General features: G+C 39.2%; 1 protein-coding gene across 4 annotated transcripts in view; it reads right to left on the bottom strand.

Annotated features, from left to right (window-relative positions):
* LOC137156172 (heparan sulfate glucosamine 3-O-sulfotransferase 1-like) overlaps positions 1-22,127 on the bottom strand; it is a 100,088-nt gene that overhangs the window by 54,096 nt on the left and 23,865 nt on the right. Inside the window, exon 2 of one of the 4 annotated variants that reach the window (XR_010920682.1) lies at positions 7,671-7,792. The exons of the other annotated variants lie outside the window; for them this stretch is intronic. The gene's annotated coding sequence lies outside the window, so the exon portion shown is untranslated. Of the gene's footprint in view, positions 1-7,670; positions 7,793-22,127 lie in introns of those variants that run through there. 4 annotated transcript variants of the gene reach the window in all.

Raw genomic sequence — 22,127 nt, 5'->3', positions numbered from 1 at the left:
ATCTACTACAGGGCATTGGCATCCAATACTGGACTGATGGCAAGCTCTTCAACCTCTCTCACCTCTAGGCCAGAACTAAAGTAACATTGGCAACAATAACCAAACTCCAGTACACAGATGATTGTAGATCCTCTTTTGAGCGTGCAACTACAGCACAAAAAGCCCTTAACTGCTTCTCTCAAGCTTACAAAAGCTTAGAGATAACCCTGAACAACAGCAAAACAGAAGTTCTCCATTAGCCTGCTCCTAGTCAATCACCAGACCCAGCAAGGGTCTGACAAAGAAGAACTGGAAAATGTGGAACAATTTGCCTACCTTGGCAGCCATCTCTCACAGAGGGCAAATAGACACCGAGATTCAGCACAGAATCTACTGTGCTACCCTTGCCTTTGGCACACTGTTTTGCCAAGTATTCAACAACCATGACATCAGAACACATGCTAGACTTTTAATTTACAAAGCGGTGATAATCCCAACTCTCCTCTACAGCTGCAAGACTTGGGTGATCTACAGAAAACACCTGAAAAACCTGGAACGCCAGCACCAGCACTTTGTCCAGAAGATCCTCAACATAAAGTGGGAGGATCGCCGCACTAACGTTGGTGTCCTCATGGAGGCCAACATCTTCAGTGTTGAGGCCCTGATTATCCAGCACTAGCCGAGGTGGAGTGGGCACTGCATGCCCATGTCTGATGTACACCTACCAAAACAATTGATGTATGCCCAACTCACCAAAGGAAAAAGGAAATGGGAAGGCCAAATGAAATGCTTTAAAGACACCTGCAAGACAAACATCAAGAGTTGTGGCATCGACATCACACATTAGGAGACAGTAGCCCAAGATAGGGATAACTGGTGAAGACTTGTCAGAGATGGAACGATAACTTTTGAGGAAATCTGTCCTGCCCTAGTAGCAGAAAAATGCCAGAAAAGAAAGGACAGACAACTATCATGCATCAGTCGTGTTCCAACCTGCCTTCCAACACCACCTGAAACATCTGTCAATGAGCCTGTGTCTGAAGGATTGGACAATTCCTCAGTCACTGAAGGACCCATGTGAAATAAAACCCATGAAAGAGATCACCCTCAACCACCAAGGAATCGCACGTATGCTGGTGTGCACTTTTATCAAGACCAAGCATATGCTCCCGAGCATATTCAAGACTTCCCAGTGCAGTGTAATTTTATTTGGACTAAATAAACTTGTGGCTCTTATTTTGGTAAGGTTTTTATAATACAGATAATTTAGCTGGAGCACTGAGATGGCTTCCACACATTACAATAAGGGCCGAATGTTGGTGAGAACTTTCTCAAGTGAGTAGTCCCACTGAAGTCAAAGGGTTTACTCATGTAAATAAATGCACCAAGTGCATAAGGCACTCATGTAAATAAGTGCATCAAGAATAAAGATTCTTCAATCAGGCCCAAACCCTGGTACAGCTCTCCAGTCTCACCACTCAGAATTTTGTCCCCAGCAGAAATTAGGGTTCTGTACTTACTTAAACAAGACTATCTTAATAAACAGACAGAGTTTGGAAATAAGAGGTGTTACTTTGTCTGTCATTAGTATATAGATTTTATCCTGTACAAACCATATAAAAAGTCAGCAGAATTTTACATTTTTCTGCTGAAGTTTATGTACAGGCACAGTTCATTCTAGAACCCAAGAGTGATTAAATAGTGCTTCTACCATAAGAAACAAGATATATATATTTTGGTCTCTGAGAAAGTTTTAACATGCCAGTTAAAATTTCAGCAGTGACAGACAGGGAGAAACCTTGCTGTTATGTGAAAGTGACTGCTCGTAGGCTTCAGTGCTAATGCCCAAAATAACAGGTACAAAATTGCCACATTATCAGAAAATCTTATAAAAAAAATGTTTATATAAATGGACATTTCTTTACTTTTTTAGGGTTCTTTCCAAGAAAGTAATTTTTTTAATCCACACAGTTTTAAGTATTGACTACACAGCGCTGATAAGATTTTCTTGTAAATAAACAAATAGCCAGAGCATTAGCAATAGATTTTAGCAGGCTCACCAGTCCTGTATCCACATCTCTAGTAAAAGCTGCTATACAGTATATAAAGCTGAATATTCAGGGACTTTCAATACATTTTTTTCTGCTGCTTTAAGCACACTAGCTGTCGTTTATAGAGTTTACATGGCTTTCCTGTGTATACCTGCTAGTCACAGCTGGTGGAGAAGCAGTTTCTCTTATGATGTGCTTGTTAATTAAGCATAGCAGTTGCCATTCAAGATGAAAATTTCAACAACTCTATGCACAAAAGAAAAATAAAAGAAATATCAGCTGCATACTCAGAAAGCTCCTGTCTGAATAGATAGTTTGGATCCTATAGTCACTGCAACTTAAAAAACCCCCAAACAAATAAACAAATAAAAAATCCATAAAACAACTTAACACATAAGTTGGGTGACTTTTTTTGCTGAACTGTAACATACAGTATAAGAAAAGACTTTTTTTCCTGGAATTTTAGTGTTAGAGTAAATTCTTTAAAGAAGGAAAAGTTCAAAGATTTTGAAGCTAACACACACAGCTTTTAGCCAAAAGCCTGCTGGGTCTTTACTCGCTTCTCTTCACTTTCAAAGGTCTTGAAAGTCTCTCTGTGTCCAATCATCTCACATTCACTATTGAAACATTGACTCTTACCTCTAATGGGCCCATGATACCAGCCTCTACTGCTCACTTATTAAGTTTTCAAATAAGCACCTTCATGCTTTTTCTCCTGCTGCCCTCATGTTTGGGAGGAGCGCCATGTAAACATCTGCAAAGCAACCTCATTGTCCTGCTTCAAAACCCTTCTTAAAAAAAACTCTCCTTTGCTGTGATGCTTACAAAAAACTTAACAGCAGATAAGCTGCCGTTGTGCTGAGAGCCCTACCTATTACCAGAGGCCCTAACTAGGCATTTTAGCAGCCAGCACAAACAAATATATTTGCATCCCCTACCGTTTTTTTGTCATTTTTCCACCCGTCAGAGGCAACATGTAACTGCTAATAGTGGGAGGGGGTGGGGGGTGCACCACAATTTATAGGTTTGGGGGGCACGTGACTGCACCAAAGAGGTTTTCAAACTGTAGGGTGCACCCCCCAACAGGGTGCAGAGGAACGTTTGGGTGTGCAATGCTGGGCGACTCTCAAGGCTCTGGCAGGACTCAGGGAAGAAGCAGCACCTCCACCCCCGACTCACCTCAGCAGGCCATCCAGCCTGTCTGGTTTGTGGGGGAGATGCAACCAAAAAATCTGGGGGGAAGGTCACATAACCTCACATTCCTCCCCACATGCATTACCTCTGGCCCCATTTTTCCACCCCTGCAGCTTTGTGCCCTTGGCAGTTGTCCTGCTCGCCCCACTCTGGTTACAGTCCTGTCTCTCATGCTGACCAATATCGTCTCATTGTTTCCTTATACTTCCTTGTTTGTCTATATTTATCTGTTGTCTCTTGCCTTATACTTAGGCTGTAAATTCTCCGGGGCAAGAACTGTGTTGTTGTTCTTTGTTTGTACAGCACCTAGCACAATGAGGTCCTGGTCCACGACTGAGGATCGCAGGGGATACGATAACACAAACAAACTGTAGGTTTTGCACAGCCATTACTCTTCACATAAAGCAACAGAACCAAAAGCCATTTCCAACTAATCCCAATTCAAGGTTGTGAGCCAGGAGTCCACAGTATCTGACAGCTGAGCAAGGATAACTTGTTTCATTTGTGAAAGTAAACTGAATTGTAAACTATTAGCAGAATCCTTTTCAGGAAACTCTATAGGCTAGTTAAGCTGTTGTAATACTACAGGTGACTAGCATTAAATAAGTAGTTGCTTTACAATCTCATTCCTCACGGAAGAATTTCCCAGAAACGGCTTGGCATCATCAGAAGTGTGCATGTGCGCACATGTGTGTGCATGAGTGAGAGAGCACGAGCGTGTGTGTCTTTGTGAGGGGCAAAGGGGAGAGACTTAGAGGTTGACAGAAAAAGAGGCCTTTAAAAACCATCCTCGTCCACTACTCCAGGTGTTCATGAACAGGCCCCAAAATAATCGTTAGATTAAAATAAACAAATCAGTATTTTTTAAGCCCCACCTCTCCCAATCTCCCCAGCATTTTAGGTTATTTTTATGTGCCTTCCAGTTTTTATGGCTTGGGTTCACAATTTCAAACTTTTCTCTGCAACAAGAAGAACGTGAAACTTTTTATTCGTTTATTTTTTCTAAATAAAAGCTGAAATTTGACAATCACAAGATTCCAGGAGCTGGAGCTTTATGAAAAACAACATAGTGATATGATAAAAATCACAAGAGTGGGTCATACTGCAAGTGATAGACACGAGTCACATTGCTTAATGCACTGCTGAATGGTGCTCTGATACTGTGGCAATGAGAGTGTATAAAAACCTGAATAAAATAAGGACTTTCCCAGCAACAATGGAGATACAGATTGGGGAGGGTGGAAACTGCAGGTTCCCAACTGCCTCTCACTATGCACCCTGGGTCTAAGTTGTATCAATGCAAATATGCTAATAATGAGAGCAGCAGTCATTGTATTTGTAAATGAAGAAGGGGGGTATACTCCAAAAACAAGAAAGTGCTATCAAATAGCAAGTCAGTGAATATCAAAACAGAACCTGACTTACTGCAGCAGATTGTTTTAAGAAAGCAACTGCTTTATAACATTATGCTGGCTTAATTAGTCTTGATTTTAGTTTGGATATTAGCGATATAAAGATACTGCTTTAGCTTTTCTGTCCAGATGTCAACAGGTGGTATTAAAATCAACCAGTTCCTTGAATGTGTTTTATGGTACACGTTTACTGGGAAAATATTCAGTAAGATTATTATAAATCTGCTTTTGAAATAAAGACATTCTTTAAAATATTTTATTTTAAAGCTTGAATAGAATTTCTCCATTAGTAACAAAATAAAGTTCCACTGTACACACTATATAGCAAGAAGGTAACCAGGAAAAAACACAAAAGATTGTGTTTTAAATTTAGTTCCTTCCTTACCCTTTGGCCGTTTTTGTTTTTTTTAAACAGTACATGAGGTCAAGCTGCTAAAAGCCTTTGGAGAGGCCATGAGATAGAGATAAATGAAGAATTATGGTCCAGATCTCATGATTAAAAAGGCAGTCAAGGTCTTGCATGAGAAGTCTTGAAAAAATGAGTTACACAGCATTACAAAGTTTCATCTGGTGAAACTGTAACCAAAGAGAGCCACAAAAGCTCATCTGCTTTAGTTCTACTAGATTTTAATATTTCCATTGTGAACTATTGCTTTGAAATTCTTAAATACCGATATATAATTCATGTAATTATTTTTAAAAATGTATCTGGCTGAGCCTGTGTATATTAACAATAAATAAAACATTAATTGACCTGAAACATTGATGGCACGCTGCCACTGATTGGCATATTGAAAGACAATCAGCAGTTTTCACCTGCCACTGTGGCATAGTACAAGGAAAGTGCACAGACTTGAAACATCCGCAGACAGTTGTCTCACCAATTCCCTAGGCAACACCCCCAAACATTTATAACCCCAGGAAAAATCTGAGCAGACAGAGGAAAGGAAAGCAAATAAACTTTTCTTTCAGGAATAAAACAATCAAAATGCTATTGTAAATGGTCAGTCATAGAAATGGGTATTGAAATCGTTGGATGCCTCTGCCCTATGGCCTCAGAGATCTGGGCCGTCAGGTGAAAGAAAATCCTTGGCCCGTTAAAGGAGTACACCCTCCCCCCCCCACTTCTTTATTGGCATTCAGCCCCCTCACGGTCTTGAGGAGGCAAAGAGCAGGACTCTGAGCGGATAGGTTTTGCTACAGCTTTGTGTCCCACCTTTGGGCTCCCACTGCACTTAGTGGGAGAGTTTATAATACCTTCCCCAAAGCCTGGGGACCATTCTGCACAGGAAGAAAAGCTCTCCCGCCCCTAGGGTTTAGAACAGGACCAGTTTTTTGGGTCTTGCAGCAGGCATCGTGCTAGATGCCTCTTGGGGCTAGGAAGACATTTTTCCTCACTGCCAGACTGGCCAGAGTGAGGTGGGTTTTTAAGCTTTCTTCTCAGCAGCCCTGGGACCTGGTGGGTAGGATAGGCTGCAAAATTCATTTTGCTGCAATTTAGTACATGCCCAGGGTAGGTAACTGATCAACAGGAGGTCTGGTTCCCTAATAAACTGTAATTGGAAGTGGATCAGGAGACATCATCTCCGAAAGAAAGTGGGGAATAAGGATAGAGCTTCTCATGGCTGGTATAATGGAGACACAACTCATTTACCTTGCCCTCTTAATCTCTCATCTGAGGGGAAGGTAACATGATCCCAGTAATAGGGCTGGGACTAGGTGAACAGGATGGGAGGCTGATGGCAGGTGCCTTCCACACACTGTTCTTTCTTATGGCCCACTGAAGTCACTGAGAAGCCTGTCAATGACTGCAGTGGATTGTGCCCCATGTTATGTTTATCTATATACAACTTGCCTGGTTTGATCAGTTACAAATTGAAGTTAACTCATATCTCATTTGTTATTTATATTGTGGTAGCACAGTAGGGCTTCAAGGTGCAAAGCAGAGTATAAACATGATGAGAGATCATCTCTGTACATAAGAGCTTCACATCTAACTATAAGATTAAGGACAACAAATGGAAAAAACAAAAAGATGGAGAAAACTGAAGGAAAGAAATCTAAAGTTTAATTAAGGTTCATGAAGTATTTTGCTGTAACCTATTATCGGTTTAGCTTAAACCTGGATTGATTTAAGGCTTTGCATGGAAATTTTGTGAAAATCTCAGTTTCAATATGAAACCAATTGAAGCCTGGTGGTTTTAGCAAAACTTTACTTTGTTTTTTCTTTGAAAATAAACTCAAACAAAAAACGTGATTGTTTAATGGAAATTGGGCTTTAAATACTCACTAGTGTATATGCACAGTATCTTTTTTTCAACCAAAACCTTCATGAATTTTAATATGTAGATTTGGAAGTTTTTTTTTTTTTAATGAATGTGTGATAAATCATGAAGATGATAAAGTTTAAATACTTGCATTCAATGAGTTCCTGATTCTAGTATGTTTCCTGCTTGATTATTGAACTGGAAATTTAGGGCATGTGAGACATTATGTCACATACTGTAGTTAGCTAATTACTTTTTTTTTTTAGTAAAGTATTATGATTAATCAAGAACAAGCATGCTAAAAATTATAAATATGCCATTCTGTGTCTGAAAAGTATTTAGTTAATTTTATGTGCTGCATTTGTAGCATCCCATGATTGCTTATAGCAATTTTGCATATTTTGTTGATTACAACTGTTGTCCTCCATGGAATGTGTATTAAAACAAATGAATATAAATGAAACAAAAACTATTCTATGCTGTGACTATTTGTATTTATACTGCATGAACATAACAAATAACCAGAAATAATGTAGTATGTATTTAACTAACACAATTACAAAGATCCAGGGAAAACTGTTCACTACTATTACACTACTGTTTTAGCAAAAATAATTCATATTTGATATTAGAAAATAATTTCATTCATTCATTATGGACTTTTGGTCAATAGTTCCTGCTACCAAGATGGCCTAGATCAAGGAAAAGTCTGCCCTGGAGTTCATTTGTTGGTAGGGGTCAGTTCACACAGACTATTTTCAGGGAGAGGGAAAAATAAACATTATTTATTTACACAGAGGAGGGAGAAAGAGACATTGGTGGAAGAGCTGAATTTGCTGGAAGTTCAAATCCCAGAGGTAGGTGTGAAATGGAAGGTTCGGAGAGCCCCCTGAAAAAGTATGAAATATAAGTTCACATTGGAAGCATTTCGAATAGAACTATGCTAAATGTCTGACTTACTATCATTGAAGGCCTAAAAATAAGCCTGCAGAACATTTGTCTTAGTCCATAAAATTATCCAAAAGCTTTTTGTGAAACTGTTCACTGTGTCTGATTATCTGTGGGACTTTTGACTGCAGTGGATTTGGTGCATTTAGAGTGAAAGCACACATCTTAGGGAATAGCACATGGTATTCCTTCAGGATCCCTGTCTGGCAAAAACTGCCCTATATGAAGATCCATGCAGCAGAAGCCCTTTTAATTTGATTTCTCAGAAATAGGAAACAGGAGGGATATGGAGAGGAATACATTAACTGATCCCAGTTGGAAGGAGTGTCTCCTAAAATGTAAAAAGCAGTGGCCTAGAACATTAAAACCTTCTTTAATTCTTCTAGGTAAGCAGGAACTGTCATTATTAAGTTTTGACTTGCATAATAAAATCATGGGGGAAGATAGTTTTCACTAACACCAGAGTTTCCCGGTTGAATCATAGCTGAGGCCTATTCCCACTTCCAGCAAACCCACATGAGTGAAGCAAACTCCTCACCCATGAGCCTTGCCCATAGGTTTGCAATTAGATTAGGGTACTGGAAAACCTGGTTGAAACCTCAACCTTTTCAAATTTCAGAGCCTGTGAATTCAGTTCTCACCAAAATAAACAACCAACCAACCCTCACAACCAAACATGAAGATAACACAAACAAGTTTGCATAGCTCTAACTTTAATCATATGTTACCCTTACTTTTCACCAGTCATTTTAAAATTCCCTTTCCCTCCCCCCACCTACTTTTCTCTAGATCAGGTGAGTTAGGATTCCCTATTGCTCCAGCCATTTCACAATACCTTAATTGGCTTTTCTGGAAGCACTGTTTTCATGCTCACCACTGACAAATATTTCTTACAATATAAATTTCCTGTTCTGCTTCTCTTCATCTGTGCTCTTATCCCTTTATTTTCAGCTATTTCTTATCCTTCTCCACCCCATCACAAAATCTGACCCCATTTTCCTGGTTTCTTTTTCCTCACCACCCCCATCTTCCTTGTTATCAAATCTTCCAAGATTTGTGCTGAAGAGGCTGCACTGGGAATGGTGTCATCTGCACAGGAGGAGAAAGTTTTGGATCTGGAGGTGCACTTTATTTCTGGACTTCTGTGACAGAAGAAAGTCCGTTTTATTCAGTTAGTGCCCTGTACAGTTTAGCAAATGTGGATAGATATTTTTAGAGGGAAAAGGAGAGAGTGAGGCCCACCCCTCTACTCTCTGGAAGCATATGTCTGAAGTGGCAGAGTTTGGGTCTAGGCAAGGTGACCCTGAAGCCCGGGTACAGCTCCACTTTACTGTCTAATTTAACCCTCCCCTATTTAAAGACCAATGTTCCAATGGCACTAGCACGTCTGCAGTCCCAGAGAGTCACTCATATCTTCCAGCCCTAATGATAGGTCTGTGTTACCTGTCAGCTCTGTGTTCTTGGGAAACTAGGGCACAGTACCCAGCCTGTCTGACTCACAAAGGATCCCTCCCCTCTCCTGCCCTGCCCCCAGCCTCTGCTTGAACCAGAACTGATCAGAAGAAAGACTTACAAAAAGCAATGAAAAGGCAGTTCCAGAGGGGTAGCCGTGTTAGTCTGTATACAGCAAAAACAACGAGAGTTCTGTGGCACTTAAAGACTAACAAATTTAATATTTGCAGGCATAAGCTTTCGAGAGACTATTTTCTGTATTACTGCATCTGAAGAAGAGAGCTGAAGTCTCTCGAAAGCTTATGCCTGCAAATATTAAATTTGTTAGTCTTTAAGTGCCACAGAACTCTCGTTGTTTTTAATGAAAAGGCAGTGGGAGACACACCTAAACCCCTCCCGACAAGGGTGACAGGATTAAGACAATTCCCCTAGCCTTATTTGCATTAAAAATGTGACAAGGAGGCATCTCGATTAGCATACAGAATGGAGAACAGAGATTCCAAAGCACAGACCGCACTGAACTCTGGGACCAGAGAAGCAGGGAAGCACTACATGATGGGGGATCTCTGCTCCTGATGTTAATGAACCCACACCTGCACACCCCCAACTCAGCAATTATCAGACCAATTCTAGTAATGAACCTTGTACTGGCATCCAAATACTGAATCTGCCTGATTGCATTGCAAGCTCCGTCGAAGGAACACCGCCCATAGCTAGGAATGATCAGTTCCTATTGTCCAGCCTAAACAAAACAACTCTGGTATAGTCCCTTGAGTCATCCTTTACCCATAAACAAATCTAGTGTTCTCCCTTGAACCATTTTTTCTTCCCAACAAAAATCTCTACCCAAGTTCAAAACTCTGTTCTGATGCCTGGATCCAAAAGCTGCATCAGTTCCACTGGGACTTCACTTTTTCATGACTAAGCATGTCTTCAGCACTCTGCACCGTCAGCTACAACAACCACTAGAAACCTCGATCGGTTCAAGCTTCCCAGAATGGAGAGACCCCAATTCTCTCTCTCTCTTTTTTTTCACTCCAGGTATAGCTTTCTAAACCTGACTTTTGTAATCAAATTTGAGCTAGATTTCCCCAACTGAAATCGTATAATATTGTAACTGTTTGGTTTGTTTGTCTCGCCTTGTATTGCTATTACTACTAGTATCATAAGTTTTATAGATGTGGCAATAAAATAACTTTTATAATCAAGCTGGTTGCCAGACTCTCTCCGAACTTCATTTACTCTTGCGTGTTCTTGGCTTCTCTGTTTTGCTCTGCAGCAACGCTCCTCTTACCTAATCCAAAGATCCCTTTAATGCCCAAAAATCCTGTGGGGTTTGCTCATCAAGGGGGTTACTACCAGCTTGGGAGTGCTATCGACCCAGTCTGCTCAGTTAATCTGTGTGTGCGCATCTGATTCTGGGGCTGGAGGAACCCAGCCCTGGGAAACCTAGGTCCTGCAGGGTAGCTTCATTGGGAGGGGACTTGCAGAAGGGAGAAGCAGAGCTCCGACTGGACACACAAGTGACACAAACAGTACATTGATAGAATTACAGAAACCCCCACCCAGGAACATAACCCTAATAAATGAGCACACCCCCACAGTGACGGTCAAATCTGGTAATTTCTGTGATAATTCCCTTATTAAAGTATTTGGGGTGAGAGTTAATGGGAACTTCCCTGAATGGTATGTCAAGCTACAAGTCCTATCTTTGGTCTTTTCAGTCCAAATCTCTGCAATGCCTAATCTATGCTATACCGTGGAGAAAAATAAATATAAGGTGGCAAGTTACTTAGCAATTTTGCTTAAACGCTAGTCTTTCATATATGTAATAAATACTACACTAACACCAAATGAAGAAAGAATGTACAGACTATGAGTTCTTTGCAACAGGGACTGTCACTTATTTAATATTTGCAAAGTGTGTAGCAGGTTGTGGGCTCTACAGAAAACAACCAAAACATAACAGGAAGACCACAGAAAAGCCATCTGTTAACTGCAGTTTTCGGTTCACATTTTCATGTACCTTTGTTTTTAAAGCCGACACATAAAAGACGAATTTCATCAGTGAGCACAAAACAGCACCTATTGGTGAGGACCTAAGTGATACCCAGTCTTTGGCACAGAAGTGAATGTCACGGAGAATAAGAAATTTATAATATAAAGCTAAATTAAAAAAAGCAAAGCTGTTTGCAGGAACAGCAAACGAAACACTGAAAGCAAAGCATATACCCTGTTCTGTCTGCTCCTTTTGAAAGAAGAAATGCAGCAACCTTTACAATTTTCAGATTGCCTAATTCCCACGTGATCCAGGTCTAACTACCAAGAACTTTCCTTATTAAGGCATCAACTGTGCACCATGAGCTATTTTAGAGCAGTTAAATGGACACAGCTATTGAGGAATAGAGTTAGTTGGACAAGATATTTATCTGAAGGTATTTTTATGTGCACCGTTAATCTTCAATACTTATAGCCAAGCTTAATGTTTATTTGCCACTTTCCCACCCACAGTGAAGTCACTATACACTGCTGGTATTTATTTGCCTATAAAATATTCCTAGAAGCATTAAAAAAAAGTGAAAAAATTGGCTCCTGCTGAGAAAGAAGAGAAGCAGGTGTAAATGTGCGCCTGTAAATAAAGATGTTTTCTTTAAACATTAGATTCATAACCTGTGATAATGCAAAAGCAGCCTCTGTCTAGTTCTCAATCAATATTGTCTTTGGGGAAGCTATTTAGTCATGGAATTACCTTTCTACTCCACATCTATGTTTTCTGAAAACTGCAACCTTCATTCAGCATAAGGTACAATCTAATTTGTAATGAAGTGAAATGCCTCTCTCTTTCCAAGCTTGTGAACGTGCACTGGACCAGATTCTCTAGTGTGATCAAGTGGTGCAAAGGGGCTGGATGTTGGCCTTCAAGGGCCAGTGGAGAATTCACTTTGTGGAGGGAGGAGCATTCTGTAGATGTAATCCCAGTAGAGATGGCTCCTTCACCAACTCCCACACTATGTCAGGGCTGGGTCAGGTTGAGGTAGAACAGAACCAGCACAGAATCCTCCCCTGCTCAGCTAAGACTCTCTTCCCTCCTCTGTGGCGCACAGATGCAGGGGAGAAACGATTCTACTATTGTAGTGGCTAGAGGTGAGGAGCACAAAAGTAGCACATAATTTAAAATTTCAGCAAATCACAATTTAGACTCTTGTCTAAACAGACTAAGTTCTGCAGGTCAGGGAGTGTCCTGACAGTCTGTACAGTGCCTAGCACAGTGGGGCTCCATTCTTGGTTGGGGCTCATGCACTACTGTAATAAATGTGAATAATAATAAACATGCTAGGTCCCCACTAGAGACAATGCACTGGATATCCTCTTTATAAAAATAGTTTGTTTGCAAATTGTATGAGAATTTAGCAAAATTATGCAGAAGTCCAGTAACGTGAAAGCCCAAATATGGCACCCACTCAGTGGTGCTCCATATAGACACAGGAGTTTGCCACCTGCATCTATTCCAGGATCGAGATTTAACATTGCAAAAATTATCCTTGAGCATTGTGAATATTTTCAATTTGAAATGAAAGGCAAGTTGGGATGGAAAGCATGGAAAAACACCACTGTTGGAAGACTTTGGCAAAATAGGTAGATTGGAGTTCAGACTTGTTCTTGGAAGTTCTCAGAGCAGCTTTTAACAAGACACTTGTTGTATACATTATTCATATCATTGTACAGAATTAAAAAGGAAGGTCTTTAATTTAAAAAAATCACTAATTTTATAGATTACTGGGATAACCCATCTATAATGGATATAGTATATAGATATGCATACTGGCATATTTTGTAGGTTTCAAAATTACAACAGAATGATATGCAGTTTTGTAGCCATATTGGTCCCAGGATAGCAGAGACAAAGTGAATGAGGCAATATTTTCTTTGGACTATCTTTTGTTAGTCTCTTTCACCAACAGATGTTGGTCCAATAAAATATATTACCTTACTCCACTGTGTCTCTCTAACAGAATTATAGTGAGTTAGTGTGTCCTTACAGTTGTTACTGGTTTTCTGTGTAATATTCTAAATAAGGCCTGGTCTACACTGGCAGCTTAGGTTGATTTAAAATCCCTTAATTCAAATTAATTACTCCCGCATCTACACTGGCGCTACCGTTAATTCGAATTAAAGTGCCTGTAAAATCAAATTAATAAGACCATCTCTGCAGGTGGCGTAGCACCTAATTCGAATTTGTTAATTTGAATTAGTGTCAGTGTGGATGCAATATAAGTCTCTCAAGAACACTTTCACACCCTAGCAATAACTGCATACGTAATCACAGGCTAGTGGAGATAAAAGGGTAACTTGAGAGAGTACATGGAATCCAAGGAATAAGCATATATAATCATGTAAGTTTTTTATAATTTCCCATAAAAAAAGTTATATTTTCCTACCTAATCCTACATTGAACTATGACAAAGTAAGTTACTGCATACTAGAAGTGATACATTCACCTAGTTTTATCTAGTATACTATAATTTAATTTGAAAGCTTTTAAGTATAAATAAATAGAATTACTGCGTAGTATATAGAGTCTAGCTATTTGGTTTATTGACCTAAATCTTACACTTTACAAAACACTAATATCAACGAATCATTTTAGAAGCAAACTTCGTAATCAAAATTACTCATTTGCTTGGGTTTATGAAATCTATTGCCTTTGAATGTCGTGATTCAAATCATATCATTAATATAAGCAGCACAGAGTAAAGAGTCAGCACAAAAGGCTGTAATTAAGTTCATCTTTATAAATAAGTGATAAAGAATATGAAAATTCCTGACGAGATTTTAATAGAGAGTAGGTGAAAATTAGAGAAAGTAGGTGAAAATTAGAGAAAATAGGTGATACTCTGATGTTTTTAATGCAAGGCAATGAATCATCAGGTTTTTGTGAATGTTTATCTAAAGTCTTCTAGCAGCAAGATAACATTTTTTATATAGATGCTTAAATTCTGGAGTTATGACAAAAAAACTTAACACATACTACATTTTAGATTTCCAAAAGGCCACACCAGAAAACTTTATTTTTTCCTGCTCTTTCCTTGGATGAATAGCGGGTAAGGATTATTGGCTTTCACAGTTATTGCCAGAGCGCTTCATTTCAGACGAGGCTCTACCAATGTCTATGTTAGTCAATAGCGAAGAGCACAGGACTCATTGTTATCACATTAATGGATCTCAATGTGTCATGTCAGTTTTCAACACCATCTGCTCCTGTAACTCACATTCTTGTACCGCACTGATTGATTTTCTTTAGTCTAAAGAGGGGAGAGAGGCAATTGGGAGAAGACATGGATTTTTAATTAATCATCTTGTCTCTGGACACATGCAGAGAGAGGAGAGGAGGGGAGGGCAGGGCACTTAGAAGGTCCCAGAAGCATCTAAAGGAGGTAGTTACAGGTTTGCTCAGTAGCTGTCTCTGAAGCAGTGAAGAGGATTTCCTTTAAGGGGCAAGCAGTCTAGCAGGTTCCACAAACCCATCGTCAGAGAACTGAGCCAACTGGACCTCTTTAGGGTAAAGCTTACAAATAGGAAGCGCTAGAGACAGTCCTGTGGACTTAGGGGCTGAACAAATACAGCACTAAGGTCTCCTGTGAGGATTGCATCCCAGAGCCTGTGCCACTGAATCCAGACTTCAGTCTCCCTATTTTGGGGGAAGCTGAGGATACAGCCAGCTATTGGCTTTGGGACTAGAACTGCTGCTCTCTGTGAGGTTATTCAGACCGCTTTTGTTGAGGCGATTTTGTGGAATTTGGAGGGTAACTGTGGGGCTGCCCTTTTTTCTGGCTTTGAAGAGTCCAGGTGATGTGTACTTTTGATACCGATTGCAGAGACTGAGGCCTGGTCTATACCTAAAATGAAGGTTGACTTAGCTATACCACTTAGGAGTGTGAAAAATTCACTCTCCTGTGACACACAGTTGAGGCCACACAGACCCCGATGTAGACACCACTAGACTGATGGAAGAATTCTTCCATCAACCTAGCTACCACCTCTTGGGGAGATGGACTTACTACAGTGATGGAAAAACCCCTTCTGTCACTGTAGCACATCAGCACTACAGCGGCATAGCTGAAGCACTGCAGCAGTGCCAATGTAGCATAGATACAACCTGAGAAGATTCAAGGGGAGAGTCTATGAATGAGTGTCTACCAAGGTATACCTTGCACTGAAAATGTATGCAATAGCAACAAAGTGGGGAAATCTGTGTGTGTGGTGGGGGGGCGGGGACGACGACGATGACAGTTTGCAGTATTGTCGTAGACATGTTAGCCCATCCCCCCCTCCCCCCCACCAGTCCCTTCCTTTCCTCCCTATGATTGTTAACTGGCCACATCATCTTGAATGGTCCCCTGAAATGTGTTAACTTCTTATGCTACACAATTTTCACAAGTATTCCAAATGCTGATTGCATGTTCATATATATATTAAATGTTATTCCTTAAGAAATTATGTGACATGCCCTCTCAGTGCTTTAACCCTATGTCATATTTTTTAAGTCCTGTAAAAAGTGAGCTCTGTCCTGTGCTTCAGCAGAGAAGTAGGCAGAGATGCAGAAAAAGGGGAGTATATTAGAATTATACATAATATAGCACACTCCAACTTGTCAAGCACATCTGTATCAGTGACATAACAGATACATGATACATCTGTAAGTATTCTTATGCCTATGTCTCTACATACGCTTTCCTGATGTTCATTTTAACAAATAGATTGGATTCTCTATTTTGTTTTTTGTTACCAACTTGCTAATACTGGGAAGATGCTTGCTGAAGCAATATGCAGAATATCAAAATGTTAATCAGAAAAAAAAAAAACAGAGGAGCAGATTAAAAAAAAAAAACCAATAGAGAATGTGTCAGTTGGCTTTCTGTAAAATAAGAGGCATTCTAGTGAGTGTATCCAGCGTTAATGGAGCACATTATGTCCAAATGATTAATCTGGAGATGTACATTTTAAATTAAAATTGCTTAAAATAAAAAGTCTAAGCTATTTTTGTACAATCAAATTTTGAGATAAAGGGACCCTATTTTTTTTTTTTTTTTTTTTAAGTGAAATATGTTTATTTTTAAAGAGGGGAAGGGAAACAGAAGAAACTATCCCAGTAACACTTGCTATCCAATTACATCATTCTGATATACAAGAACCAGAAAGGGAAACTTACTAGAAACAAAAATAAAAGTTCACTCATTTGTTTTAATGGTCTAAAACTGGGACAAATGCATAACAAAGTAACAGTATATAAAAAGATTACATTTGATTATTAAAACAGTAATTTGATTAATTAGAAGGGAAAGATGGATTTCTCTGGAAGGCAATCACCTAGAGTAAAATTTTCTGAAATGTGTAAAGTGATTTAGAAGCCTAGTCCCCTTGACTATCAATGGAACATCGGCTTCTAAGTGACATATTTGCTTATGAAAAATGGAACTCAGGATGCTAAGTCACTTAGACACTTTGGAAAATTTTACACCTAGCCCTTTAAGATATTGGGCAAGGGCTCAAAGTTCAGCCACGGCTCATTATGAACCAGATGCATGTAAGAAAATGACAGATGAGGGACACAGTCAGATACAACAGACCAGATCTAGTCATGATGTACAAGTATAACTCAATTAAGGTAAACTGTGTTGCCTCAATCACCATGTGTGAATACAAGGGAAATAAGGACTTAAAATGTTGAGTCCCAAAGCAAATGTTCAGCAAGTGACATCATATTGGGTGTTAAGATATAAGGAGCCCTGTCATATTGGAGTTATGCCCTCTTCCTCTCAGGTAGGAAAAGAATGGTGGAAACCTACCATCTCCTAAACACTTGCTCCTAAAAATTAAAAGTGGTCTATTTTTATACCTTAAGAAGTGGTGACATTTTTCTGTTGATGGGAGATACTATCTTGTAGTACCACAGAAGCATAGGTCTAGCCCTGTGGGTCACGTGGAATATATCCCAGTCCAGTACTGTATATGCTTCAGGTTTACAGGGACTATGCTGCTTTCACAGCTCAGATTGCTCAATGTATTTCTGAATATATGAAGGAACACAGACTATCTTGCTCATCTGTGTCAAGATAAAGCAGCGTTACAATTTTGCTGATTTTTTTCATCCTCTCAGAGATGAGGAGTTTGTACCCTTCCAGATTTTTCTTCAGATAGGGATTACTTGTTTTCAGTACAAGCAGTTCACACACCCTGGGTGGATCCAAGTAAGGCTGAGACACAAGCCAATTTGGCAGCTATATCCTAATGCTATAAGACTTGTTGGAAGCCAATGGTAACATTTTAGAAGTACCTAAATGAATTTGGAGACCCATTGTTGTGGGCAGTGTTGTTGGTTCCAAGATATTAGAGAGACAAGGTAGGAAAGGCAACATCTTTTATTGGACCAAATTCTGTGGGTGAGAGAGAAGCTTTTGAGCTTACACAGCACTCTTCTTCAGGTGTGGGAAACATACTCAGAGCCAAATACAAAGTGGAACAGATTGTTTAGCATAAGTAGTTAATACATATTTTGAGGGACCATTCAAGGGAAGTTCACCCTTTATCATCCCTCCAGTGATAAGGGGGAAAAGGAAGAAAAAGGGGAAATGCAGCGGGAGGAGAAGGGGGTGTTGTTAATGAGTTATAGATTGTTGTAATAATCCATAAATCCAGTGTCTCTATTCAGTCCATGATTTTTAGTGTCTAGCAAAGATACGAATTTAAGCTCGGAGCCTCATCTTTTGAAAGTATTGTACAGGTTTCCTTTAAGGATGAGGACTAATAGGTTAGATGTAGATTGATCACTTGTCTCTCTAACCAACAGATATTACACATCACCCACCTTGTCACTTTGAAGTCCCATTGACTTTCAAGTCAATAAATAATACCATTTAGGCACTTTTTGAAAAAAATTTAATCTCTCGTCTTTTCAGTGTAACTGGCTCCATTTTGTGTCTTGTGAAATATACGCTGCTTATTTTGCAGAAATTGTGATTTGTTCCTGATCTAAATGATGTAAAGTGCAAGTTATTGTTTTCTTTTGTCCCTACACCTTTAGTGCTGAATACACACAAAACACAATATTTGCCTCAAAGAAATTACAACCTAAAAAACTATGATGGAGAGCTTACAAACGTGTGTAACAACTAAATGATTTAGCAAAAAACATTAATAGCCCTAAAGGAGTCATTCTGGGCATTACACTGTTTTGGGGAGAGAGATCTTATTAGCATGCCAAATTCTCTGGTTCTTGTCACTCTAGGGGAAAATAAAGCCAGAGTAGAAATACAATTTTTAATGGTGGCAGTAGATTAGCCATCTGCCACCTTGCCTACCAAGTAATCAAGGATTACAGGATTAACTTCTGAAAGGGAATTATTGCCTGGCTTTGACTATGCCCACAAAACTAAGTCCCTATATACCCTATTGCATGACCCACTGGAAGCATATTTGCAATCTTAAAACAAGAGTGACAATTTGCTCTAAAAAACCTGTGTTTTGTAAGGAATCCCCAACAGTATATATCTTTCAATGCAGAGAGAGGTTTCTCTCTTTTCCCCCTGCATCTGGGTTGTGATGCCTAGTTTTGCCCAGGCCAATGTAGGAATCTATGAATAACTGTAGGAATGAGCTGAACCATGATTTGACAGGAACTAGGGTAGGATCAGAAGGCTCCACTCTGAATGATTGACTACATTTGCTAACACCTGCCCAAGAGAAGAAGTGATGTACAGGCATTGAGAGAATGTCCAATGGCTTGAGAAGACATCCCTCCCTACAGCTGTTCTACACAGGAACCTCAGAACTTTAGGTTTTGTTTTAATGGTTTCTTTTTTTTTTTTTTTTTTTTTTTTTAAATAAAGTGAAACAAATCTAGCTGCAGGGATCCCCATAAGTGACAATTTGTGAAAGACTCTGGTTTGAGGGAGGTTTCCTCACAAGCAGATTGGTCAACTAATCTTCCCTCTGTCTCCTCAGCATGAGCAATGAAAACAGCAGAGTGCTAACCTCTTTGTGGGTGCTGCAAGTTTATCAAGAAGTTGTGAACTTTCCTAACTAAAAATTCTAGTAGTTTATGCTTAAATGGGACATTTCATATAATAATCCCATGACTTACTTTTTGGTAACAGAATGAGGCTCCAAAAAAGAATGCCTTGCAAAGCAGTTATGGGTAAATATTTAATATGGAAGCCTGCAACTGAAAACTGGTTCTCTCTGACAGGGCTCTGTAGAGGTGACATTCTCCTGCCTCAGGAAGATACAATGGATGCTTCTTGGAGCTGGTAACTACAAGTTTTTGTTCAGTCTTCCTATGCTTGAGAGTGGAATGCTTCCTATATCCCTGATTTAGATTTAGAGCTGTTGGTCCACTTCATTTTCTCAATGATATTTTAGCCAAGGAAGTCATAACTGACATAACTGAGGATGTCCAGGGAACTTGGGGACATCCCAAGTACTTTGAAAAACCTGGTATGTCCCGGTAATCCACAAATGAGTTGGAGCTGCTAACAGGATGGATGTTCTTACACTGCCATGTAAGATTTCTTCCTTGATCTGGGATTCAATAAGAGTATCCTACCTGACAAATCAAAACAATCTAGGATCCTCACAAACAGCCCTACCTAGCATCTTCCATTTGGACCTGAGAAGAGGAAGGGGTTCCTCCATGCATACACATGGCATTTTTCCAATTGTTAATTCCTAATTAAAATGATGAGATGTCATCATTCATGCTGAACAGCAATATTAGTGTTTCTCATATTAAATGTAAGAAAAGAAGTCAGGAATTAAAGTTTAAAGTTTTAAATTTGCAATCTTCCCAGGTTGCTTTTAAAAACTATGAACCTTATCTAAAATCATAGCCAAAAGTGGCTCTAGAGAAGACATGTTTCATTTTTAATAATTTGAATTAAAAAAGGAATAATTGATTATGAGTCACATCCAGTGAAATCTAGAAGTAAATAGATCTATTCTCACAAGTAAGAGGAAATGCCGAATCAAGGGCTTTTATTCTTGTTATTCTGGATACATGCAGATAGGGAGTAAAAGGCTGTCAATATGAATAAATAGCTGAAACACAACACTTCCAACATTCTTTTAGGTATCGTTCAGTCAGGGTACATTCACCTGTATCACATTTGTCACCTGGGAAAGCCTTAATATATCTCAGTGCTAAATGCACATGAATTGTTTAGCTTATAGGTGAAATCTTCACCCCTTTCAAGTCAGAGGGAAAAAAACCCAAGGATTTCAGTGGGGCCCAGGCTAAGCGGTTCACCCCTCTGAAAAGATAATGTTTCTTTTCTATTTTGAAAGAAACAGAGTTATTAAAAGGGTAACCTACTGACTAGCTGATTCCATAATTTTAGCCACTGACATTTTATATTTACAGGCAAAAATACAAGTCTAGATCAGATAGAAATCATTCCTACTTGAGCTCATATTTCACCTGTTGTAATATCCCACTTTTTCTGTTGAGATTTGCAAAAGAGTTTCCTTGTACTATACACAAGATTCAGTTTGACTCAGTCACAATATAAAAATTTTCAGCACTGTAGTATCGTTGGGTTGGATTTGATGTCATTTTGCAGCATGTCATCTTTTATTAAGTCAAACTGCAGAAAAAGCACACAGCCTTGCAGCAAAATCTATGAGGTACAAAAAGCTGACACATTGGTTATTACTAAGTAAAGGTTGCTCTAAAATAGCAGTTGGGAGTCAAACAGATTGCATATTGAGGCACCTAAAATCTGCACTGCAGACGCCCTAAAACACAAGTGGTTGATGAAACATCACACTCTGCCCCACTGCTTATGATGAGCATGTAAATTAAATGAACAAGTAGAAAATGCCATTTCCAAGACACCGCTTTTTATAAGAGTCTTGTACCTGTTCTTTGTTTTATAAACTGCTGACTTTCTTAAAATTGACTTGTGATTTGATAAGTCAGATGGCTTTATGCTTTCAATCTCTAGCACATCATCTTACAGCACCTCCATATGGGGAAAGATATTAGAAAGTGAAACTGCAGCAATGGAAAGGGACTTTCCCCACTAAGCTAAATTTGTCGCTGCTTCTTTGCATACCAGAGAGACAAGGTGAGTGAGGCAATATAATTTATTAGACCAAATTCTTTTGGAGACACACACAAGCGTTCGAACTTACACAGAGCTGTTCTTCAGGGCTTTGTATACAAGACACTCTGTGATTCTAGAATTCTCTCAATAAGTCACTTAGAACAGAGGTGTCTTTTTTGTGGTAGTGTAATGGCCATTAAGAAATTGCTTTATCTGTTCTCACTTACCCTTCTCCAAGAAAAATGTGAGCATTGATATTTGAAGCTTGTTTTACATTAGAGGCAAACTGCTGCTGCTGCTGATTATCACTTACATATGAACGCTGCACTATCAGAGCAAGGAATCTACTATTCAAAATACATTGTTTGGAAGATTTATCTTTATAAAGTGCAACTAAATCAACTGTGGTCCAGTCTCCTCTACTTTTGAGAGGAAGCTACCAGTATATATACCCCATATACTGTGTGAATAATTCTTGAATTAGGTAAACCAGTTTTATTCTAAAAATATCCCCCCTCCCTTTTTTTAAAAGACTTTTCTTTAAATATTGTAGTGGATACAATATGAGGGAGCTTACTAGCTACTAGCAGTTTTTTGTTTTTGTTTTTAAAAACCACCACCACCACTTTGACACTAATTCAAATATTGGCTCCATTTGGTCCTTTCCTGGTACTGAATTATACTTCACACACCTGTGGTACTCTTATGCATATTATGACAATG

The sequence above is a fragment of the Emydura macquarii genome, unplaced genomic scaffold, assembly GCF_026122565.2.
Source record: "Emydura macquarii macquarii isolate MOO-44397 ecotype Brisbane River unplaced genomic scaffold, CSIRO-AGI_Emac_v2 contig_1390, whole genome shotgun sequence".
Taxonomy (NCBI): Eukaryota; Metazoa; Chordata; order Testudines; family Chelidae; genus Emydura; species Emydura macquarii.
Note: the sequence above shows the minus strand (reverse complement) of the source record. Positions and strands in the feature narration are given on the sequence as shown.